This window comes from Mauremys mutica, chromosome 2 (assembly GCF_020497125.1).
Source record: "Mauremys mutica isolate MM-2020 ecotype Southern chromosome 2, ASM2049712v1, whole genome shotgun sequence".
Classification (NCBI taxonomy): domain Eukaryota; kingdom Metazoa; phylum Chordata; order Testudines; family Geoemydidae; genus Mauremys; species Mauremys mutica.
Genome location: NC_059073.1, coordinates 111752750 through 111772411, shown reverse-complemented (window position 1 = coordinate 111772411; position 19662 = coordinate 111752750). Strand labels below are relative to the sequence as shown.

At 41.7% G+C, this 19662-nt stretch overlaps 1 long non-coding RNA gene across 1 annotated transcript in view; it reads left to right on the top strand.

The window, feature by feature from the left end:
• Window positions 1-19662, top strand: part of LOC123364634 — a 64902-nt gene that overhangs the window by 6885 nt on the left and 38355 nt on the right. Inside the window, exon 2 of the long non-coding RNA XR_006577189.1 lies at window positions 15903-15983. This is a non-coding gene — a long non-coding RNA (uncharacterized LOC123364634). The remainder of the gene's footprint in view (window positions 1-15902; window positions 15984-19662) is intronic.

The window sequence follows — 19662 nt, the reverse complement described above, 5'->3', positions numbered from 1 at the left end:
ACATGTCTCTGGTATCAAGGATACAACTCAGGACTGGAGCTGGAATGGACAGAGTTTTCCTGTCCTGTGAAAATATTTGAGATTTCAAAAATTTCCTCGCTTGAATTGTGACAAAATGTCAAAACATCACAATTTTTTTGTGAAGTGAAAAACTGGAAAAAAATTCAAAAGGTTCTGGTCAAGCAAAACATTTTGTTTTGATCATTTCAAAACATTTTATTTTTATTTCAATTATTTTAATTTTTTTTACTATAATTAGCTTAAGTTTCAAAAAGAAATGTGCTTTGAACTGTTAAACCAAAATATCTCATTTTGAAAATGTTGAAATGGGATGTCCTGAAAAATTTCTAAACTTTTTTCAAAAATTTAAGTCAAGGAATTCATCGAAACAGTCCTCCCCTCTCTTTCCCCCAGTACAGTTTTGGTTTAGATGAACTGACATTTTTCCTCAGGAAGACATCTCAAAATAGTCTTGCCCATCTTAGGACCTGTTGTTCCAAAAACGAAGGTCCCTATCGCCTGAGCTGAAGAAGACTCAGCAGCTGTTTGCTATAGTAGTAATAGGGCTTTTATCTTCTCTGGGCCTGCAAACAATCAGTGAAACTAGGGGCTTGTCTATATGAGCATTTAGTTTCTGGCAATCTGTGGCGTGAATCTACCCCTCAATAGTCTGCTTCTGCTCTCACAGTCCATGTGACCCCTGCTGATACACATCAATAGTTTGCTTGGACACTTCGGTCTTGTCTCATTTGGACTCTATCAAAGTGCTTTCATGAACTGTTAATTCAAGTCAGCAGGATCCACACAGTTAGAGCACCACAGGCTAGTGCGGATCAGATTCGCACCTCAGCTTGCCATGAACTAAATGTTCATGTAGACAAACCCTAACTAGTCTATTTTTGCTATCCATGATGAGTACAGTGGAAAAAATAAAGCAACTGCATACATTTCAAAAAGTATATTAGGTCTTTATCTTTTTCATATAGTTTCATTAACCTTAGGTGAGTACATCGCTAGACTGTACACACACATCTATATTTGAATATGTGATTTTATAACGTTACAGTGTCCTTTTTGCCAGGGGCCAGAGGGAGATCTTGAACATTGTCAAACATATGTCACTCTTTCCCATAGGACATAGCTCATTGTACTTCCCACGTCTTGTAGCTCTTCACCGCAACTTTTCCCGAGATTCAGATGGCATTTTCTAAACCAAGCAACCGCTGCTTTCTGGGGTAGTCCAGATGAGGTCAAATCTGTACCATGTAAAATGGAATTATTCTATTCTTTGGTTAAATGTAGTTCTGGTTCAATATCTATTTACATGTATCAGAGGCCTGTGGGCTTTCTCTTGCTGCAGATGCATGCTGTACCCACACTGTCCTGGTACCGTTCACAGCAGGGGCTGGAACCAGGTTAGGGGTGGGAAGCTAGGCAAACAGTGAGGCTAGAGTGTGTCAGTCTTGTAAACATATGAATGGATATATTATACATTTCTAATAGCTAATGTCTATGCCCTTATTTTATTGCTGCCACTGGAATGTCAGCTGACAGTTACATGGATGATGACTGTTACAAACTGGAGACACTGACCACAAGAGTAGCCTTTCAGTAGGCAAACAGAGGTGTCTGTCTTTGGCAGGGGCAGCTTTAGTGTGGGTTCATGGGCTCGATTGCCCCAACAGAAATCATGAAACCAAGGGTGCAAAAACGTTCACAGATACACCTCTCCTGGCCCAGTGCGGAGGGGGAAGCCCTCGGGGGGGTGGTGGGGAGGGGCTGGAGAATGAGCCTGCCCCACACTTTCCTTGCAGCAGCAGCTCCTGTGCCTCGGGGCTGGGCCCTGGGTCCTGCTTCAGAGTTGCATGCTGGTACAAGGGGTCACAGTGCCACTCACTCAAATTCAGCCCAGCTGCCTCTCTATCATGACAGAAGGGTGTTTGGGGCTGAGCATCAGGGTGGGTTTAGGATTGTGGTACTGGGGTGAAGGGTGCTGCTGTGGGTGATCAGTGCCCCCTCAGCAGTTGGGTATAATGCACCCATTGAATCAGGAGGCTACCTCTGCCCCTGTTCTTTGGCAATAGTAAGTAATTGGCTTCTATTTGATTGTCTCTGAAGATTTGTTTTTGAACACACAAGGTGAAAATGAAAGGCAAACAATGTGGGTCAGGTGTTATAATCTTGGATAATTAACAGCTGGAAATAATTACGTACTACTAGAAAGAAGAATGATGGATGGAAGCAATGAGCAGCTGCTCAGTATTTGGTGGCACCTTTAACTGACTGATACTGTATAGATAGGATGAGAAATGCCATGAGAAAATGGTTGACAGAGCTCTACGGTGCTCTAGTCTAAGGGAACGTGTGTCATAGGCAGTGCAAATGTGCTGGGCCTTGCAAATGGTTTGCAAACAGTCTCCTGTGGATAGGGTGACCAGACAGCAAGTGTGAAAAATTGGGACGGGGTGGGGGTGGGGTAATAGGAGCCTATATAAGAACAAGACCCCAAAATTGGGACTGTCCCTATAAAATTGGGACATCTGGTCACCCTACCTGGGGAAACCTTCTAGTGATATTTCCATTCTTGTTGTGAGACCTTCTGTGCTTCATTTTGGAAAACCTAAAACTAGCCTTGGCTTCCTGAAAACCATATAATGTTCTACCAGATCCTGAGATGCTGCTGCTGCATTCTTCTTATCTTGGATTTAGTGGCTGAACTTTTCCACTGACTTTCATTGGTGTACAATGTTGCTACTCTTATTTGGTGATATTTCACACCCACTTTGCATAGCAATAAATGGCTGTGCAAGGTGCCAGATAGTGCAGAATCAGGCCTCTACTCTTGGAAACCAGAACTTTACTACGGTAAGGGAGGCTGTGCCATCTGATTATGTCTTGGGGAATGGCACATTGACGAGTCTAGTTCCATGGAAAACGGGACTAAACTATCCTCTCACTAAAACTGTGTCTGTCATGGGAAGATTTACTGTAAGAACCTTCCCCCAAGCAGCCAAAATTTGCGTATAGCTATTTCCATGCAAGCAATGGGGGGTCTGAGGAGGGGAACTGTAGTTATAAAACCAAGGAATTTCCACAGCCAGGAGGCCAGTGATGATCCCAGGAAACTGTTCCCCTTAAATAGTTAAATGGCTGCCTCTCAACTTGCACAATGTCACATTGAATTTGAAACAGGGAACTTTTTATATTTTCCCCCTGATTGTGCTGGCACCTGGCAGATGCCTATTTACCACAGGCATCAATACACATAGTAATCAAAGGAAATCAGAGGCACAGATTAGCAACAGCTGCAAGTCATTAGTGGCAGACATGGGAAAGCACAGCTCTGCACCCAACTTTGAAATAACCAATATGAGTATTTGAGAGCATGAGGGTTACCGCAGGGCACTTTGTGAACATGGAGAGCAGGCAAACAATTGCCTTGCTTGTCTCAAGATAGCTCCCTCCTTTCCCAAAGGCTACTCAACGCACTTTGTATTATAAATCAATCAATCACATTTTATTGGTCAGTTGAGTGTTAGCTCTTTGAGGGAGCATGTTTACTGATCAAAAACTGCCCAAGTTGGAAAATAACACTCCACCTTCATAAATCTTTTTTATCTCTTATTTTTTAATCTGTATAGTTCCCTGTTATGTTGTTTTCTGGTGTTTTAGGCATAGCCTCGATATAAGAAAGGGCTGTGGGAAGATATGATCTCATCTGTTTTCTTTGCAAATAGGGGGGATTAATGTTAATTTTACAATAATCATATATTTTTATTGCAGATTCTGTCTAGTAACTGACAAAAAAATCATTCACATTTCAAATTGCTTTAATCAATTAATTTTGACTCAGAATGGTGTTCAAATTTTATTTAAAACCTTGCTGTTAACTGAAAGTTTCCATTGCAAATTTTAGCCAGCTTGGATTTCTATGTTGGTCAGTCTCTGAAAAAGCGATTTTACTTTACAACTTTTCAAAGTCTAACAGGAGAAGGATTGAATGAGCAGAAGCCAGCACTATCAACATTTTACAAATATCTAACAATACCTAGATGTCTGTATGGCACTTTGCACAGTGGGGCCCCTATTGCTGATTGAGAACTCTAGTCGCTATTGCAATAATAATAATAATAATTAATAATAATTCATTATCATGATGTTATTTATTTGTTGAGGCTTACACTGCATAATGCCTTGTAGAGCTCACAGCCTCAGCTATACTTCACGACCCTTTTATGATCCTGTCCATGACTAGAGCTCTTAGGCACGCCAATACTACTACTACTAATTAATAATTTCCAAGTCCAAACTTTGTCGCTTAAAACAAATTTTTTTTAAAAAAGCTTCCCAGTACAGAATGTGCAAACAGAACACTAAAGATAATGAAGGGCAATTCACTTTTCAGATGAAATATAAGTGAACAAATTTAAAGCAGCATGTACAGTGCAAAAAGTTTCATATCTCCCAACAACAGGATGAAAGGGAGCAAAAAAGATAGGTAGAGAACAAAGAGAGCAGGTGTGGAGGAGTGGTAACTGTGCCACTCCCTCACTATCTCAGCTGGCTGGAATGCTCACCTATTCCTCCATAGATGGATTAATCCAGTGTCATAAAGGTCTGTCAAGATGAAAACTGAAAAGGTTTTATAATAGACTTACAGGGTATGACTGAACAGCAAAAAACCTCTGTGGGAAGTGAGTCTCAGAGCCAGTTCAACTGATTCAGGCTCATGGGGCTTGCCCTGGGAGGGTTAAAAAATAGCAGTGTAGATGCCTGGGTTTGGAAGCCTGGGCTCCAAGACCTGCTCCCCTTGTTGGGTTTCAGAGCCCAGGCTCCACCCCAGCACAAACAACTCTGCTACTATTTTTAGCCCCACAGCATGAGCTGGAATCGGTTAACCTGGGCTCCAAGACTCACTGCCATGGTGGGTTGTTTTTTTTTGGCTGAGTAGATGTACCCACAGAAGCTTATAGTTAGTCGTTTACAGCCTGTATCTGTGTACAGGCTAGTAAACAATGACAGCAGAACACTCTGGGGGCAACGGCCAAAGAGTGAGCAACTCTAAACGTGACTTTTCTATCTGGCTAACAGTAAATTAGGAGAAGGAGCTATAGACCCTCAGCTCTGCCCAGTTCTAACATTACCTGTAAATAAATGAGGCTACAGGGGCTTGAGAAAGTTCTTGAAGTTTCATGTTTTCTTAAGGAAGCTTTGGTTTGCTGATAGCTGTTTTTATACTTGTCTTAAACACCTGTTCCCTTGTTTCTTTAACATCACCGTTAGAAGCTGTAGTCATTTTGCTTTAATGCTGTTGGGCAAGTTTCTCTTCATCTGGGGCAGTTCTATGGTGCCTTACTGAGAGGCATTTAGAGTGTGCCATGCTCGCTGTGCTGTAGGCCATCAAGCTGACCTACACCTTTTTCTCTGATACCCCATAACATAATCATGTCATATAATAGCACTTAGTGTCAGCATAACCATCCCAAACTATGTTTTGTATACAATGCAAAACAATGTACCGTCTTTCATACAGAGGCATCACAAAGTGCTTCCCAGTGGATTAGTCTATACTATATATGAACTCTGGCAATTTGTGTCGGTTATACTATATCATACAAGTAGCTTCTATGGATGGCTATGGTAGGATCCTGTGAAGAAGAGTACAAAGGTTATATTTGTGGGAAAGTACTGATCATGGTAAAACTGGGAGACTGAGGTAGAATGATTTGTTTATTGCACTAGAAAGAAGATTAGGCGCCATAGGACAGGGAGAAGAGAGCAATCTTGACATGGGCTTTGGAGAGAGTCAAGGGGCCACATTGTCCTAGTCTCACCTAACCAGTTTAACGCCATTGAGAGCAGGAGAGTTATTCCTGACATTACACCAAGTGAAAGTGGTGAATCAGGCACAAGGAGTCACTAAGCTTTAGAGAGAGAAAGGGGGCCTTAGATTTAGTGCTCATAGCTTTTAGTTGCTCTTCTTTGATGAAAGCAAATAGATTAAAACATCATCACCAGGTGGTCAGCTCTAGGATTAGAAATCAAATCCAATTTAAGGCCTCAAAGTTAATTTGTTGGTATGATGTCAGGAACAGAGGGGCCATTAAATGACCTCACAAAACCACTTCACGTAATGGGACAGTTGGCAGTCTCTGCTCAGGAGGGCCTTGGATGGAGCTTGTGCACTGGCTTAACTGCTTCTCACTCCTCCTTCTCACTCTGCCAGGTCAAGAATGGGTGATTTTTTTTTAAATGGCATATTTCAGATGCCCAGCTGTGCTTAACTTGTGGATTTAAAAAAATAAAAAAGATTTAAGTTACCATATCTGACCCTCCTTTTCAGCCTTCACAAATATTAATTGAGAATATACCTATCTAATTTTTTAAAACAAAAGTCCATCTCATTCTTACAAAACAACAGCTGTAGTTTTTGTCAAATCATAGCTTCTTCCTTGAGTGAAGCCCTGGGGTGCTTAGCAAGATTCTTTCTGTTCTGAGTGTGTGTGTGTGTGTGTGTGTGTGCACGCGCGCACACACACCAGGGAAAGGAGGCTTTGCTTCTGGTAGCCCTAGAGGTATCATTAAATTGTGATGTGTGGTGTTACATTTCAAACCCCTTTGTGATTTTTTTGTTGTCCCCATTTTAGAACTAGACACAAATTATGAGTAAATATGGTCCAGAAGTCTTTATAAGAAAGGCATAGCATTGAGGGCCAAAATTATCCGACTGCTACGTCACTAGATCTGACCTCATTCTGTAATATCCCTGGAATCTGCATTTGTGTGTTGCCCATCAACTAAATGGTATAATCATTTAGCAGAGAAAAGTGTGGCTGTACTAGTCTGATGAAGGTCAATGCCTGTGTATGACGATTTGACTATACAAAATGTACCAGCAATGTTAGTATCATTTTTAGATCTGATAGGACAATTTTCAATGAACAGTTTATTTGAATTTTGCTTGTGTTTCTGTTTGTAAACTGCCCACAAGCAGATCATGACATTTGCTAATTATTTGATATTAAAACTGAATTAAAATTTATTCAGCAAATAATTTTAGGCCTCCCAGATAGGGGGAATCCTGGAGTGGAGTAAAGCTGGCATAGCTTCTGTGTAAAGGGGATGGGATTGGATGGAGGCATGTCAGGGGCGGGGATGGACAGAGTGCATAACAATAATGGACTAGAGCTGGTTCGTGTGAGACCACTACAGCTATCACACTTTACAGCAGCGCTTAGACTGCTCTAAATTATGCCAAGAGCCATCTTGGCCCATGGCTGACTCTGGACTGAGAGATCTTAGAGCTACCTTTCCTCCCCACTCTCTGCAGCTGTACCAAGTCGAAACTACACTGCTGGGAATCCAGACTGTAGTACTTTCACTTTGCACAGGTGTAAACCACTGCAGAAGGTGCAAGGCAGTAGAGGATCAGACCCCAGCTGTTAGTCCAGAAGAAACAATTTCTTTACCCATTCATTAGCAAGAAATCACCGCTGTTCAGTCATTTGAAAAAAACTCCCAAAATCTTGGTGTTCTTTCTTTTCACAGAGAACATATTATATAGTGTCTCTATATTTACTGTATGTAGCAAAGCCAATATTAATTCCTGGGTACAATAGTACGTATTCTTGCACATTGTGTGAAAAATATACTTAGAATTACTAAGTAGTTCAAGTGACCAGGTAATTGTCCATTTTTAGAACCTGATGACTCAGACTTACAGGGAAGGTCCACATAATTCTGCAATGACATGGTTCTTACTACATTCTTGCTAGTGATAAAAGGAATAAGTACAGTACACAGCAGAGTATATTTTTCTGCATGACTCCTATTAGCATTATGAAGGAAACAATATATGTTCATTAAGTTAAGCATTGGTGTGGTAGGCAGCGTATGTTCTGTCTAGTCGTTAGAACATAGAACTTTGAGTCAAGATTTCAGGCCCATCCCACACAGCTTTTAAGTATGTGCTTTAAGCATGTAGGGAGCAGGCTCTCTGAAAAAAGAAATGTAAACGTATTTCTACACATGGATTACTCATAGTGATCAGCCTCAAATACAGGTTTATTTACATATGACATTTAAACAAAAATAAGGAGGTTATATATTTTTTTCTGCTAAATTACATGTTCTGTACATTATTGCCAAGAAACAGAATAAGAAGTACTTGACAAATTTTTTTTTTTACAATGAACTGATAAAGATATTAATGGGTAAAATTTCAAACTTAATAATATCACTTAAAAGAAAATATTTAGCTACCAAAAAAATAACAAAAATAATTGAATAAAAACCAAATAGATATGAGTTTATATTATTATGAGATATGCATTTCTTTGTACCGGTACTTGATAAGAAAATTCCCATATAGGCAGTGTTAAATTTTTAGACTCTCCTTAGCTATTTATTTCCTTGCTTTTAAGAGCTTGAGTTCTATAGATCTAATAGTTACTTACTAACCTGAACTGTTTTTTAAAACGTTGTCTTGCTCTGGAATTTATATTTATAGGGCACTTTACAAATAAGTAAGATATAAGCCTCTGCTCAAATGCAATATAGACTTAACACATCAAAGGGTGATATATAGAGTATTGGGTTCAATCTGGAAAGAACCAGGGATACAACAGTTAACGAATTGATCATACATTATTGAGAATCAAGTGTTAGATCTTTACAGAATATATGTTCTGATCAAAGATTATGCTGGCTGGAAAATAACCCTTCACCTGCATGGATGTCTTTAATTTTGTTTGCACACTATATGGTTAAGTGGATTTGAGATTTCTTCAGCATATTGTGAAGAGGCTGCCAGAGGAAAAGATGAGTCTTTCCTTATTGGCTTACTCTCTCCTCAGCTCAGAGAATCACTGCTAATTGATACTGTTTCCATTTAATTACATATAATTTTTCTGTTTTGCTACCCAGGGAGCCAGGAGAAGAAAACAATACTCTGTCTACATACAAATCTTCCAATCAACTCTTTAAAAGTTTTCTGCTCCTGAATTTATCTTTATATTTGAAATGAAAATGTAAATGTTTACACTGGTCCTTTACAACTGTTCAGCTCTTGGGGATGTTTACAGTTAAGCTCATAACTGTGGTTTAATGCAGGAAGTTCCCCCACTCCCACCCCTTTCAGTCTGCTCACAGTATGGGGTTCATTGTATAAGTTCAGCGCCTATGGAGGTGCTTCCAATTCCCAAATTTTGAAAGTGGAGTTCCCTTTTATGAAAATGAAACCAATCGTGCATCCCTTGTAACCCTGCCCTGTGTTGTTAAACAGCCATTTCAACTGATGCATCTTCCATGCCTTGGGTGAATCTCACACTTTTAGGAAATACTGGCCTACAGTTCTCTGCTCAGGCTGGGTTGAGGGTACCAGCATCCTTTTAGATGGCCATGGAAAAGCGTCTCAGTGTCCATGAAAGAGACAAAGTACAAGAACAAACAGGAGTGGGATGTAGTTTGAGAGCAGGGACATAGGGTTATACCCTTCACCACTGAAGTCAATAACTTTTTCATTTGGTTTGAATGGGAATAGGACCAGGGGCAGCTCTAGACATTTCACCGCCCCAAGCACGGTGGCATGTCACGGGGGGCGCTCTGCCGGTCGCCGGTCCCGCGGCTCCGGTGGACCTCCCGCAGGCGTGCCTGCGGAGGGTCTGCTGGTTCCACGGCTTCGGTGGACCTCCCTCAGGTGTGCCTGCGGAAGGTCCGCTGGTCCCGCGGCTACAACGAAGCTGCAGGACCAGCGGACCCTCCGCAGGCATGCCTGTGGGAGGTCCACCAGAGCCCTGCCGGCTGCCCTCCTGCGGCATGCTGCCCCAAGCACGCGCTTGGCGTGCTGGGGCCTGGAGCTGGCCCTGAATAGGACTGAGCCATTATACAGGGAATATGTTCAATTTCTTGGAGAAGGATGTGTTAAGGGGAAGACTTCATTGCTTGCTATTGGCTAGTGAAAGGAGACCCATAAGGGAGCACGACTTCTGGATGGAAGTTGCATGGCATGAAGTGAAGGAGAAAAGAAGTAGGGAGAAGGGTTAGGAAATAGATTAGAAGAAAATCACCATCTCTCCGTGCAGAATGACAGTGAGCTCTGCTCACTCACATTCCTAGAGGTAAGGGTTAGGTGAGCAACAAAGAAACTGGCAGTACTAAAATAACCATGACCCTTGATGAGTTTCCTCATGCCCATGTGAACGAGAAATGGGCTCAGTCCCCAGCTGCATTTAACTCGTGCTTGGCTCAGCTGAGGGCTTGGGGAGAAAGGGAAGGCAAAACAAATTCTGAGCCACCTTTATGCCTCCTGGAGCTGCTGGGCAGCCTCCAACACAACAGAAGGATCATGCCCTAAGTGAAATGTTATTCATAAATAGTTGGCTATGCATCTGCATGACATGGGACCTAAAGCCATGGCTCCCTCAGGAGTTTTGAGCTTTTAAAATAACTTTTATTTTAAAATCTTTGTAAGGAAAGTATTTTAGATAATAATTTTATGGTCATTAATGATCAATTTGGATTATTTGAAGCAAAAATATGGTGTCCAGATTTGATCTGGTCAGAACGTAGAGGGGGAACAAACCTTTCTGAAGAAGTCAAATGCCTTGCCAGTCTGTAGTATCTCCCTGGATTCTGTTTGCAGCATGAGTATATCATGAAGTAGGGGCTTATCTTCTTAGCGGGCAAATATATCCACTTCTTACCTTTCTGACAAAGGGAGGTTCTTCTGTCCTGGGCACGTACCAGGATGGGTGGCATGTCTCATTTATTTTTCTGTTTGAATCCTTACAACTCCATCTGTTCCTCCCAGGCCTGGTGACTAATGTAGTAACTCTTATTAGGTCAAAATAGCTGAAATCATACAGCAATTACACACACACATATATATATATACACACACATGCACACAGAGGGTTTTTCTTTCTCTTTGGAACAAAACATTCCCTCACTGTTCACATGGCCAGAGCAGCTGTCCAGCTGGCAGGAGCTGAGATGTTAATGTTGTCAGCGAAAGGATGAGTCACTCTGCAGAAGTTATTTAGGATGGTCTTTCCCCCGCTTCTTCTTCTTGGGTTCATTCTGGAGCTTTTCATTAGCCACAGCCTTCTGGGAGTGCACAATGTAGGCCTTTCAGGACAGGAAGGCTGTTAATAGAAGTCACAAAGCTCGCAAGTCCCATGCTCACCAGAGCTGTAGGTCTAGTTTAAAAAGCTTCCATCCATCTCTCAGTATGAGATACTAGTCCCAAGCTATCTGCACCCGGGGTATGTACTGATAGACCTAAGGTCTGCTTTAATTTTTAGATTTAAAAAATATATCAGTGTGTAGGGAAAAAGCAGAAAATGGTGAGGGATGATGGGAGAGTGAGAAATTATTATTATTTATTTACCTACAGAGTGTTTATTTTTGACAAATTAGTCTTTAGTGTTCCATTTTGGTAATGGATTGCAATCCAGTGGGCACATTCTCTCTCTCTCTCTCTCTCTCTCTCTCTCTCTCTCTCTCTCTCTGAGATTCCTGCTTCTTCAAACTCCCAGTGATATCTTGAACTCCCATGTCCACTGTCCTTTCATTTCCCTCTCTCTAAGGCCCAGTCTACACATAAAATTTTAGGTTGACGTAGCTACGTTGCTCAAGGCTGTGAAAAATGTTGTACCCCGAGCGTTATAGTTAGGTCAACCTAATCCTGGGTGTAAACAGAAGCTCAATTGACAGAAGAATTCTTCCATTGACGAACCTGCCATCTCTTGGAGAGGTGGATTAACTACATTGATGGAAAAACCTCTCCTATTGATATAGGAAGCATTTACACTATGGCATAGCTGTAGTGGCATAGCTGTGTCCATAGACATGCCTTTATTCTGAGTTTTTCTGTCTTCTGACGCTCTCCTCTCTGGTGCTGCCTGAATTCTGATGATCTATTCAGGCCCCTGCTTGACCAGAGAGGGTGAGAAGAGCTAAACCTGGAACAGCTGCCAGCTTGCTCCTACAGCTGGAGATTCACAATGTGCCCTTGAGGGTTGACCCAGTTATGTCACTCAGTGGTGTGAAAAATCTACAACCCTGAGCAATGTAGTTAAGCCGACCTAGCCCCTGGGTTGGACAAAGCTGCCTAGCTGGGGAGGTGGATTACCTACACTGATGGGGGAACCCCTCCAGTCAGTGTAGGTAGTGTCTACACTGAAGCGCTACTGTGGCACAATTGCAGGACTGCACCGCTGTAGTGTTTCAAACATAGACAAGCTCTCAGCCAGCACTTGGTTTGCCACAGGCCAAACACAGCTGGTTCCTTCATTACTAAAATGATGGATTTCCCCCAACCTCTCCACAGCACATCAAAAAGCCCTGGATGTTACATGGATCAGAAATACTGGTGTATGTGACAACAATGGGCATTTCATTCATAAAGATACTCTTAGGTTACAATTAAAAGGGATCATTGAAAAAACTGGGTTTGTTTAGTCTGGAGAAGAGATGGGAGATAACAATTTTTAAGTACATAAAACGTTGTTACAAGGAGGAGGGAGAAGAATTGTTCTTAACCACTGAGGATGAGGACAAGAAGCAATGGGTTTAAATTGCAGCAAGGGAGGCTTAGGTTCGATATTAGGAAAAACTTCCTAATTATCAGGATGGTTAAGCACTGGAATAAATTGCTCAGGGAGGTTGTGGAATCTAGGTTTGACAAACACCCGTCAGGGATGGTCTAGATAATACTTAGTCCTGCCATGAGTGCAGGGAACTGGACTAGGTGACCTCTTGAGGTCCCTTCCAGTTCTCTGATTCTTCTCATAGACAGAGCACCAAATTCCACCCTGAAGTGAGCAAGTACAATTTGAAGTGAAGTCAATGGGAGTTGGGCTTGGTTTACCGCAGGGCAGAATTTGACCCCTTGAGTTTCCCATCCAGTCCTTGCCAAGGTCAGTGTCAAAAGTCTGATGGAACATATTGCAGAAAGGCACCCTGTTACCTTGGTGCCAACAGTAGATTACTTAATTTTCTTAGATTGTAAATTCTTTGGTAAAGGGGCTGTCCTTTTACTCTGTGTGTAAATACCTAGCTCAGGGGATGGGTAAGGAAAGGCAAAGGACAGATCCTGACTTGGATTGGGTCCTCTGGATACTAATATAATGCAAATAATTAACAATAACAACAACAGAATCTCAGCTGCTGGGTTTAAGCACATCTTCCAGTGGCGAGATGTAACATGGAAAAGTGGATGCACTCTAGAGGCAATTATAAAAGACCATTGGAAAATATAGCAACTTTGTTTTTCTTAAACATATGTGTGTATGAATTCAGTGCTGGTGAAAGATGCTGGATACGTGGTCCTGAATATTTAAATATTATATTACCCCACAGATATAGTCCAGACAATGGCACAAGCTTATATACACTGCCCTGCTAGTATGTGCTGAAGGGCATCATGTTTAGCCATGAGGAAAAAAAAAAGTTAGTCTCTATTCTAGCCCATGCAGTCCTTGGCTTCTCTTCTAAGACTGCCATCCTGGGTGCTAACTGGTGCCAGCTCTAGTCCTAGTTTTATTGTGTGGTTAATTGTGCACTGGGAACTGGACTGAAATGACCTTACTTCTTAGCAACAGGATTGAATTTTTTGTAGCAAGATAAATATGCAATCACATTTTGGGCCACACAAATGATATATGATTGGAAACAGTCTTAATCTCTTCTGCTGGGAAATATATGAAAACAGAATTGATTACTAGATGTTAAGTAAAAGTTATTAAAATCCAAACAATATTTAAATGGACTGAAACTGAAGCATTTTAATGAACTGTAGTTCAGCCTGTTTTGACTGCAGTTCTCAGCATTTGTGGCCTCAATGCATAAAACAGCCAAAAAATCATCCTGTGACCCCTTTACATCCTACAATCCTTTGCAGCATCAGAAGATTTGGGCTGTGGGAAGAAACAAGGGAAGGATTATGAGGCTGTAGGTTGGGGAAGAGTTGTTCTTGCTTCGGTGGGTTGGTGACTGCACCACATTATCAATTGCCTTATATTTTTATATTTTGATTTTTAACTATGTAGTGCAGAGAATCACAGTTTAAAGTTCCAGATTACATTGGAACTGGGGAAGTGGAGGTGGGGGAAGAAGAGAGAAAGGGGAAAGGGGAAAAAAATCTCAGTTAAGCACCCTTTCAAGTTTTTTGCACTACATTTTAAAAATTTTCATCTGTACATTAGTCATTTCCCCACGTGCTCTAGCTGTGATCCAGTCAAGAGTGATGGGTACAAAACACACTCCCAAGTCACCCCACAAGCTAAAAAAATTGGATTAGAGCCTAGCTGGGGCTGAGGCTTAAATTGGTTACTTATGCCCAGTTCCTTATCTGGGATCCCAGGTCCTTATTTCAAGGCTAAAGTTGACTTATTCCCACAATTAATTTGTCAATCTTTAGATTTTTTCCCTACTTACATGATCTGAAATTTTATATTGCGTAAAACTGTGTTCATGTTTTCACAACACAGCATTCAGAAACACTTCTCATTCCACATTGCACATTGTGTTAATCTGAGTATGTGATTGAGGTTTCAGAACTGAAGGGGAGAAGATAACCAGTTTGTGCAATGTAGGTTACTTTAAAATGACCAGTGAAAAATGATCTTTCAGTGGTATTTTAATGAATTTTTCCATTAGAGAATTTATTTTTTGCCAAAATCTACTACTAAATTGGCAATCAAATAACAAGTGACTAACTGTATCACTGGAAAAAAATACAAAACCAACATATTCAGTGACAGCAACCCGGTTTTATATAATATTGCGGGTGTCTAATTGGCCTGATGTAAAATATCAAATTAGGTCTGAATATTCAAATTAGAAGGTTTAAATAGCCTGTTCAGTAGTTTATTCTATTCTCTGATATTTTGTCCTATTTTTAACCTCTACAGAGGTGACACATCCCCCCTCAGTGTTACTGGCTGCTTATTGTCAGTCTGTAGTACTGACACCCCATCTGTGTGCTCCAGCTAGCAGCAGGTACTGTAAATCAAAGAGATTTATGACAAGGCTTTGAAGTTTTCTGAAGGACAAATCACATGTGTAGAAAATAACTGTATCTGGTACCTAGTGATGTTGCACAGTTTACTAAATATTGTTGGGATCAGATAATTCTGTTAAGGAACCTAAAGAAAAGTGAAATAAATATATAGAAACACATGGGCACATTTGCATGTTTTTCAGTCCCTATACACCTACAGGCTACCCCTCCTGCATGTCTGTACACTCACATTCTTAAACACACTCATTGTCACAGAGAGCTGGGCCTTTATGGAGTTCATATCCCAGCTTTGACTTGTACCTGGGGTTTCCCTTAAACTGGAGAACTGGAAGCAGAGGGTCATGCAACTGCTAGTCTATTTAAGTCCAACTCAGTCAAGAGAGACCCCCACCCAACACATTCTAATCTCTCTGTAGTAGAGGAGGAAGGAAACCTGGACAGAAGCTTGGCCTAGAAACCCAACAGCAGAGAGGTCCAGAGTCAATGGCAGCTAACTGGGAAAGCCCTCTAGGATCAAGGGCTGCAGAGTGAGACTATTGGCGATTCCGTGGCTGAGCAGGAACAGCAAAGGAGCCTGGGTAGAAGGCTGAGAAGGCAAACCTCAAAAAGGAAGTAGCCTGGGAAATGGTGGAGCAAGGCAGTATGGGCTTGTGACTGACCATTGACTATGTTTTATGCATACCTGGGCTGGTATGCATACTAGAAGGAGGACACGGGCCCCTCTTATGATGCCATCGAGGGAGATCATAAGGAAAACTCCTGCACAAAGTCAGAGAGCCATAGGACTATTGAACTGTCTGTAGAGGGACTTGTTTTATTTGAATGTTTTGTTCAATTCTTGTTTTGAAGAGGAGTCCTTTTCTTTTTTTTTTACCAGAGGGTCAATACTCCAAATTGACTGAAGTCTACCCAACCAGCTAGAGGAAAACTGAAGCACATCAGCATCAAATGTTGAAAGGTAAGCCACTTCCCCACAGCCATAGATGATCCCTCAGACTTATAGGTGGAGCTGGTAGCACCACCTATTATTAAGGTTGCCTGACACTTCTCATTATAAACCCTATCTTCAGTTGCTTGTATCCTGCCATACTTCATATATTTGGGGTTAAATTTCACATGCGGGTTGTCTGCCTTAAGCTGAACTTTTTTCCATTTTTGAAAATTTCAGCCAAAATGATTCAAGAACAAGGGTAGAGAAAAATATCCTGTTGTACCCATGTTAAAAAGTTCTGATGACCTTTTCTTTGAGAAGCTCTAGCACTCCCATACTTTGGAGTAGGGACTTGACATTTGGCCAGGAGGTAGACTTTGCATCAGAAATGTGCCTCTTGCTGTTCCTGTGAAAATCTATCCAAATTTAGCCAAGTTATAAAAGTTCAAAAAATCAGTTTGCACATGCTCATTAGAGAGTTGCTAGAGCTATGCAGCTAAATTCCTTGAAGATTCCATCCACAGTGAGCATGCTCCAGACTTTCCCTGCAAATACAATTTCTGATTGCTTTGAGCTGCTTTGATCCATGTCTAGGCACTGGAACTGAAAGTAGAGACATTCTCTTCTGTGCTCTCAATGCCACCCCCTGCTCCCGCCCCTTTGATGTCCAGGTAGTGTGGAGGAGTCAAGAGCCAGACCTGGAGTTGGTGGGGGAGATTGGCAGAAGGAGGAAGACTGGAAATGGGGGAGAGGGAGATGGAACTGGCCGGGCAAGGAGATTGGGACTGGGAGCCAGTGGAGAGAGGGAGTGAAAGCGGCAGATCTGCCTCTGCAACCTTAATTCAAGCACATTGTGCATATGCAGATACAGACTTCAGTTACATGAGAACATAATCATACAGATGTACTAAACAGGTTTCAGAATATGGCAGTACACAAGTGCCTACCTTCCCACGACCTCACGCTTGTCCTTGACACACTCATATATGCATATGCTCATCATACATATGTTTCCTGTTCTTCAAATTAAGTCGCATGGTAGACAAAATGAAGACATCCCTGAAACTCTTTGGTGCAGTTTAATTCCTTTCCCTTTACTTTGGCAAACTTTCATTTCCCTCTTTTGTGTCAATGTCTCATGTTACCATGACCCTAAGAGCATTCCAGAGCCAGAGGGCAAGGGGCTCATTGGTATAAGGTAATGAGTTTCAGCTGGACTGTCAAATTCAGTGTAATGCAACTCACTCTGGTTATAATCTGTATCTAAAAGGTGTCATGTAATATGCCATTGGAAAATGAATAGTTCACCGATCATTAATATTCTTGTGTACTGTATGTATGCAGCATGCATTGAGTTATGGATATATGCTGCAGTGATGATTAAAATGTGTTTAAGCCAGGCATGTCAGGAGGAGTTAGTAAACAGGTCTGCTCTAGACAAGAGAATGCATATTTCCTTCTCTGACCAGCCGGGTTGTCAGGCAGAGACAATGAAGGTCTATTTTCATATAAGATAAACAAAACTAACAAGCTAACAAATGGGGGAGGAGACAGCATGGCATCTACACCCACCAGGAGAGAGAAGCTTGGTCTGGGTTTTACTTTTCAAAGAAAACATTGCAAAGGTTTACTGGTCTATAAAGACAAAGGGAGGGGCTGAACCTCATCTGTTAAGCAGTTGACCCAACTGATTGTATAGAATATTGCTGTATTATAAAAGTGTATAGAGTGAGGATTTTTATGAACGCCTCTGACACACTGGTGATTAATATTATTATGAATTGTACATATTAACACCACATAAAGAATTATGGATACTCATTGATATTATGCTTTACAGCCTGTGACCAAACAAAGGGAGAAACAGGTCTCTGGCAGGTAGGAGGGAATGCCACAGCTATCTACCTGTCTACAATGAAATTGAGCAAGGTGTAATTAAAAACAAACAAACAATGGAAACCTCTCTTGCACTCCAATACAAGAGGATGAGGAGTCCACAGGAAGAAAAACAGCATGAGGTCATTTTGCCTCTTGAGACAAGATCATTGAACTTTAGAAGATATAAGCAAGGACAGAAGCCATCTTTGGCATCCATCTCTAGACAGATACAAGGGAACAGGACTCTTGCAAGCTGAGAAAGATGGATCCTTCAACCGAGGTCTTTTGAAACAGAATATAGGTAAGAAACTTGCTCAGGCAGAGATCTTTCACCTAGGAAGACAAGGTAAACCAATCCCTTGTTCTTCTATGGAAGGTCCTGACAGAGAGAGTCATCCATGGCTGGAAAGAAAAGTGGTAAGAAACTATCTTGATCAAAGCCTGTACTTTGCTTGATTAAGTTTTAGAAATGTGCTTTTTACTTGTATTTGCTTGTAACTCTTTCTAACTTTATTCCTCTTCCTTGGCATCACTTAGCTCCTATTGTTAATACATTTGTTTTTACTATAAACAAGCTCAGTGCTGTGTTTGAAGGAAACAGTGTATTTACAGCTTATTAACTTAACTGGGACAATGTGCTTTGTCTCTTTAAAGGAGCAACAAACATTATTTTTCTGAGTGGTCCAGGGGAGGACTGGACTCTTCAGGGCCCATGGTTTTGGGGAAATTTGGGACTGGGAGTGTGTTGGGATCACCCTGCTGGTTATAACTGCTGGAAGACAGAGTGGGGCTGTAGACAGGCTGCTGGGGTCAGAGCTGTTGCACGATGGATGTCTAGCACACAGACAGTGAGGGTGTGATTTGCATGCTTGTAGACTGGCTGTGAGCATCCCAGGCTGTTAGCTACAGCTGCAAAGTGTTATAAGGCACCCAGGGTTGCAGGGCAAGTGGTGGCACAACCCTTTACTGGTCTGATTAGCACCCCCCAAGTGTGACAGTTACTTTGCTTTTAAATAACATTTTCAAACTTGTTTTGGAAAGGTCTGGGATCTTCTTTTCTTTTTGCTAGTGTGTCTACTTCTGCACATGCTCACATTGTTATAGGGAGTATATGGGGTACAAATGTCTCTGCATGCATTATTTCTTATACAAATGATAGGTGCGGATGTCAATTTACAGGCAAATAAAAGGGTTTACAAAGTAGGCTAGATAGAACACAACTAGTGATGACAGCAAACAAAATGGAGGGAGCAAGGGCATGAGAGAGTAAGGGCTATGACTGTGAATGTCATGAGATGAGCTCAGTGTAATGTATACCTCTTGTTGCTCTTTGGTGAGTTAAAAATTAATTTGTAAATATAATATGTAAAGATTTTTGGGTAGAGCCTGAAATACAGGGCAGGGTGGAGGCCAATGATATATTTGAGTTGTATGTAATTTATCTTGGTTTCATTTTCACAGTTCTCTATAATGCCAGCTCAAAGCCTGGGAACCAAAGACAATACAGAATGCTGAGGTCAGGGGCAGCTCCAGGCCCCAGCACGCCAAGCGCGTGCTTGGGACGGCATGCCGCGGGGGGCGCTATGCCGGTCGCCGGGAGGGCGGCAGGCGGCTCTGGTGGACCTCCCGCAGGTGTGCCTGTGGAGGGTCCGCTGGTCCCGCGGCTTCGGTGGAGCATGGAATCTCCTTCCAACTAGTCAGTGTTCCTATTATTCTGTGTGGACTGCCTTCATGCAAAGTATATATGTGCCCTTGGAATGACTGCTATGGCATTCTTGAAAACTAGAGAGATGCATGACTCCTCTGAGTCTGGCTTCAGTCCAAATTT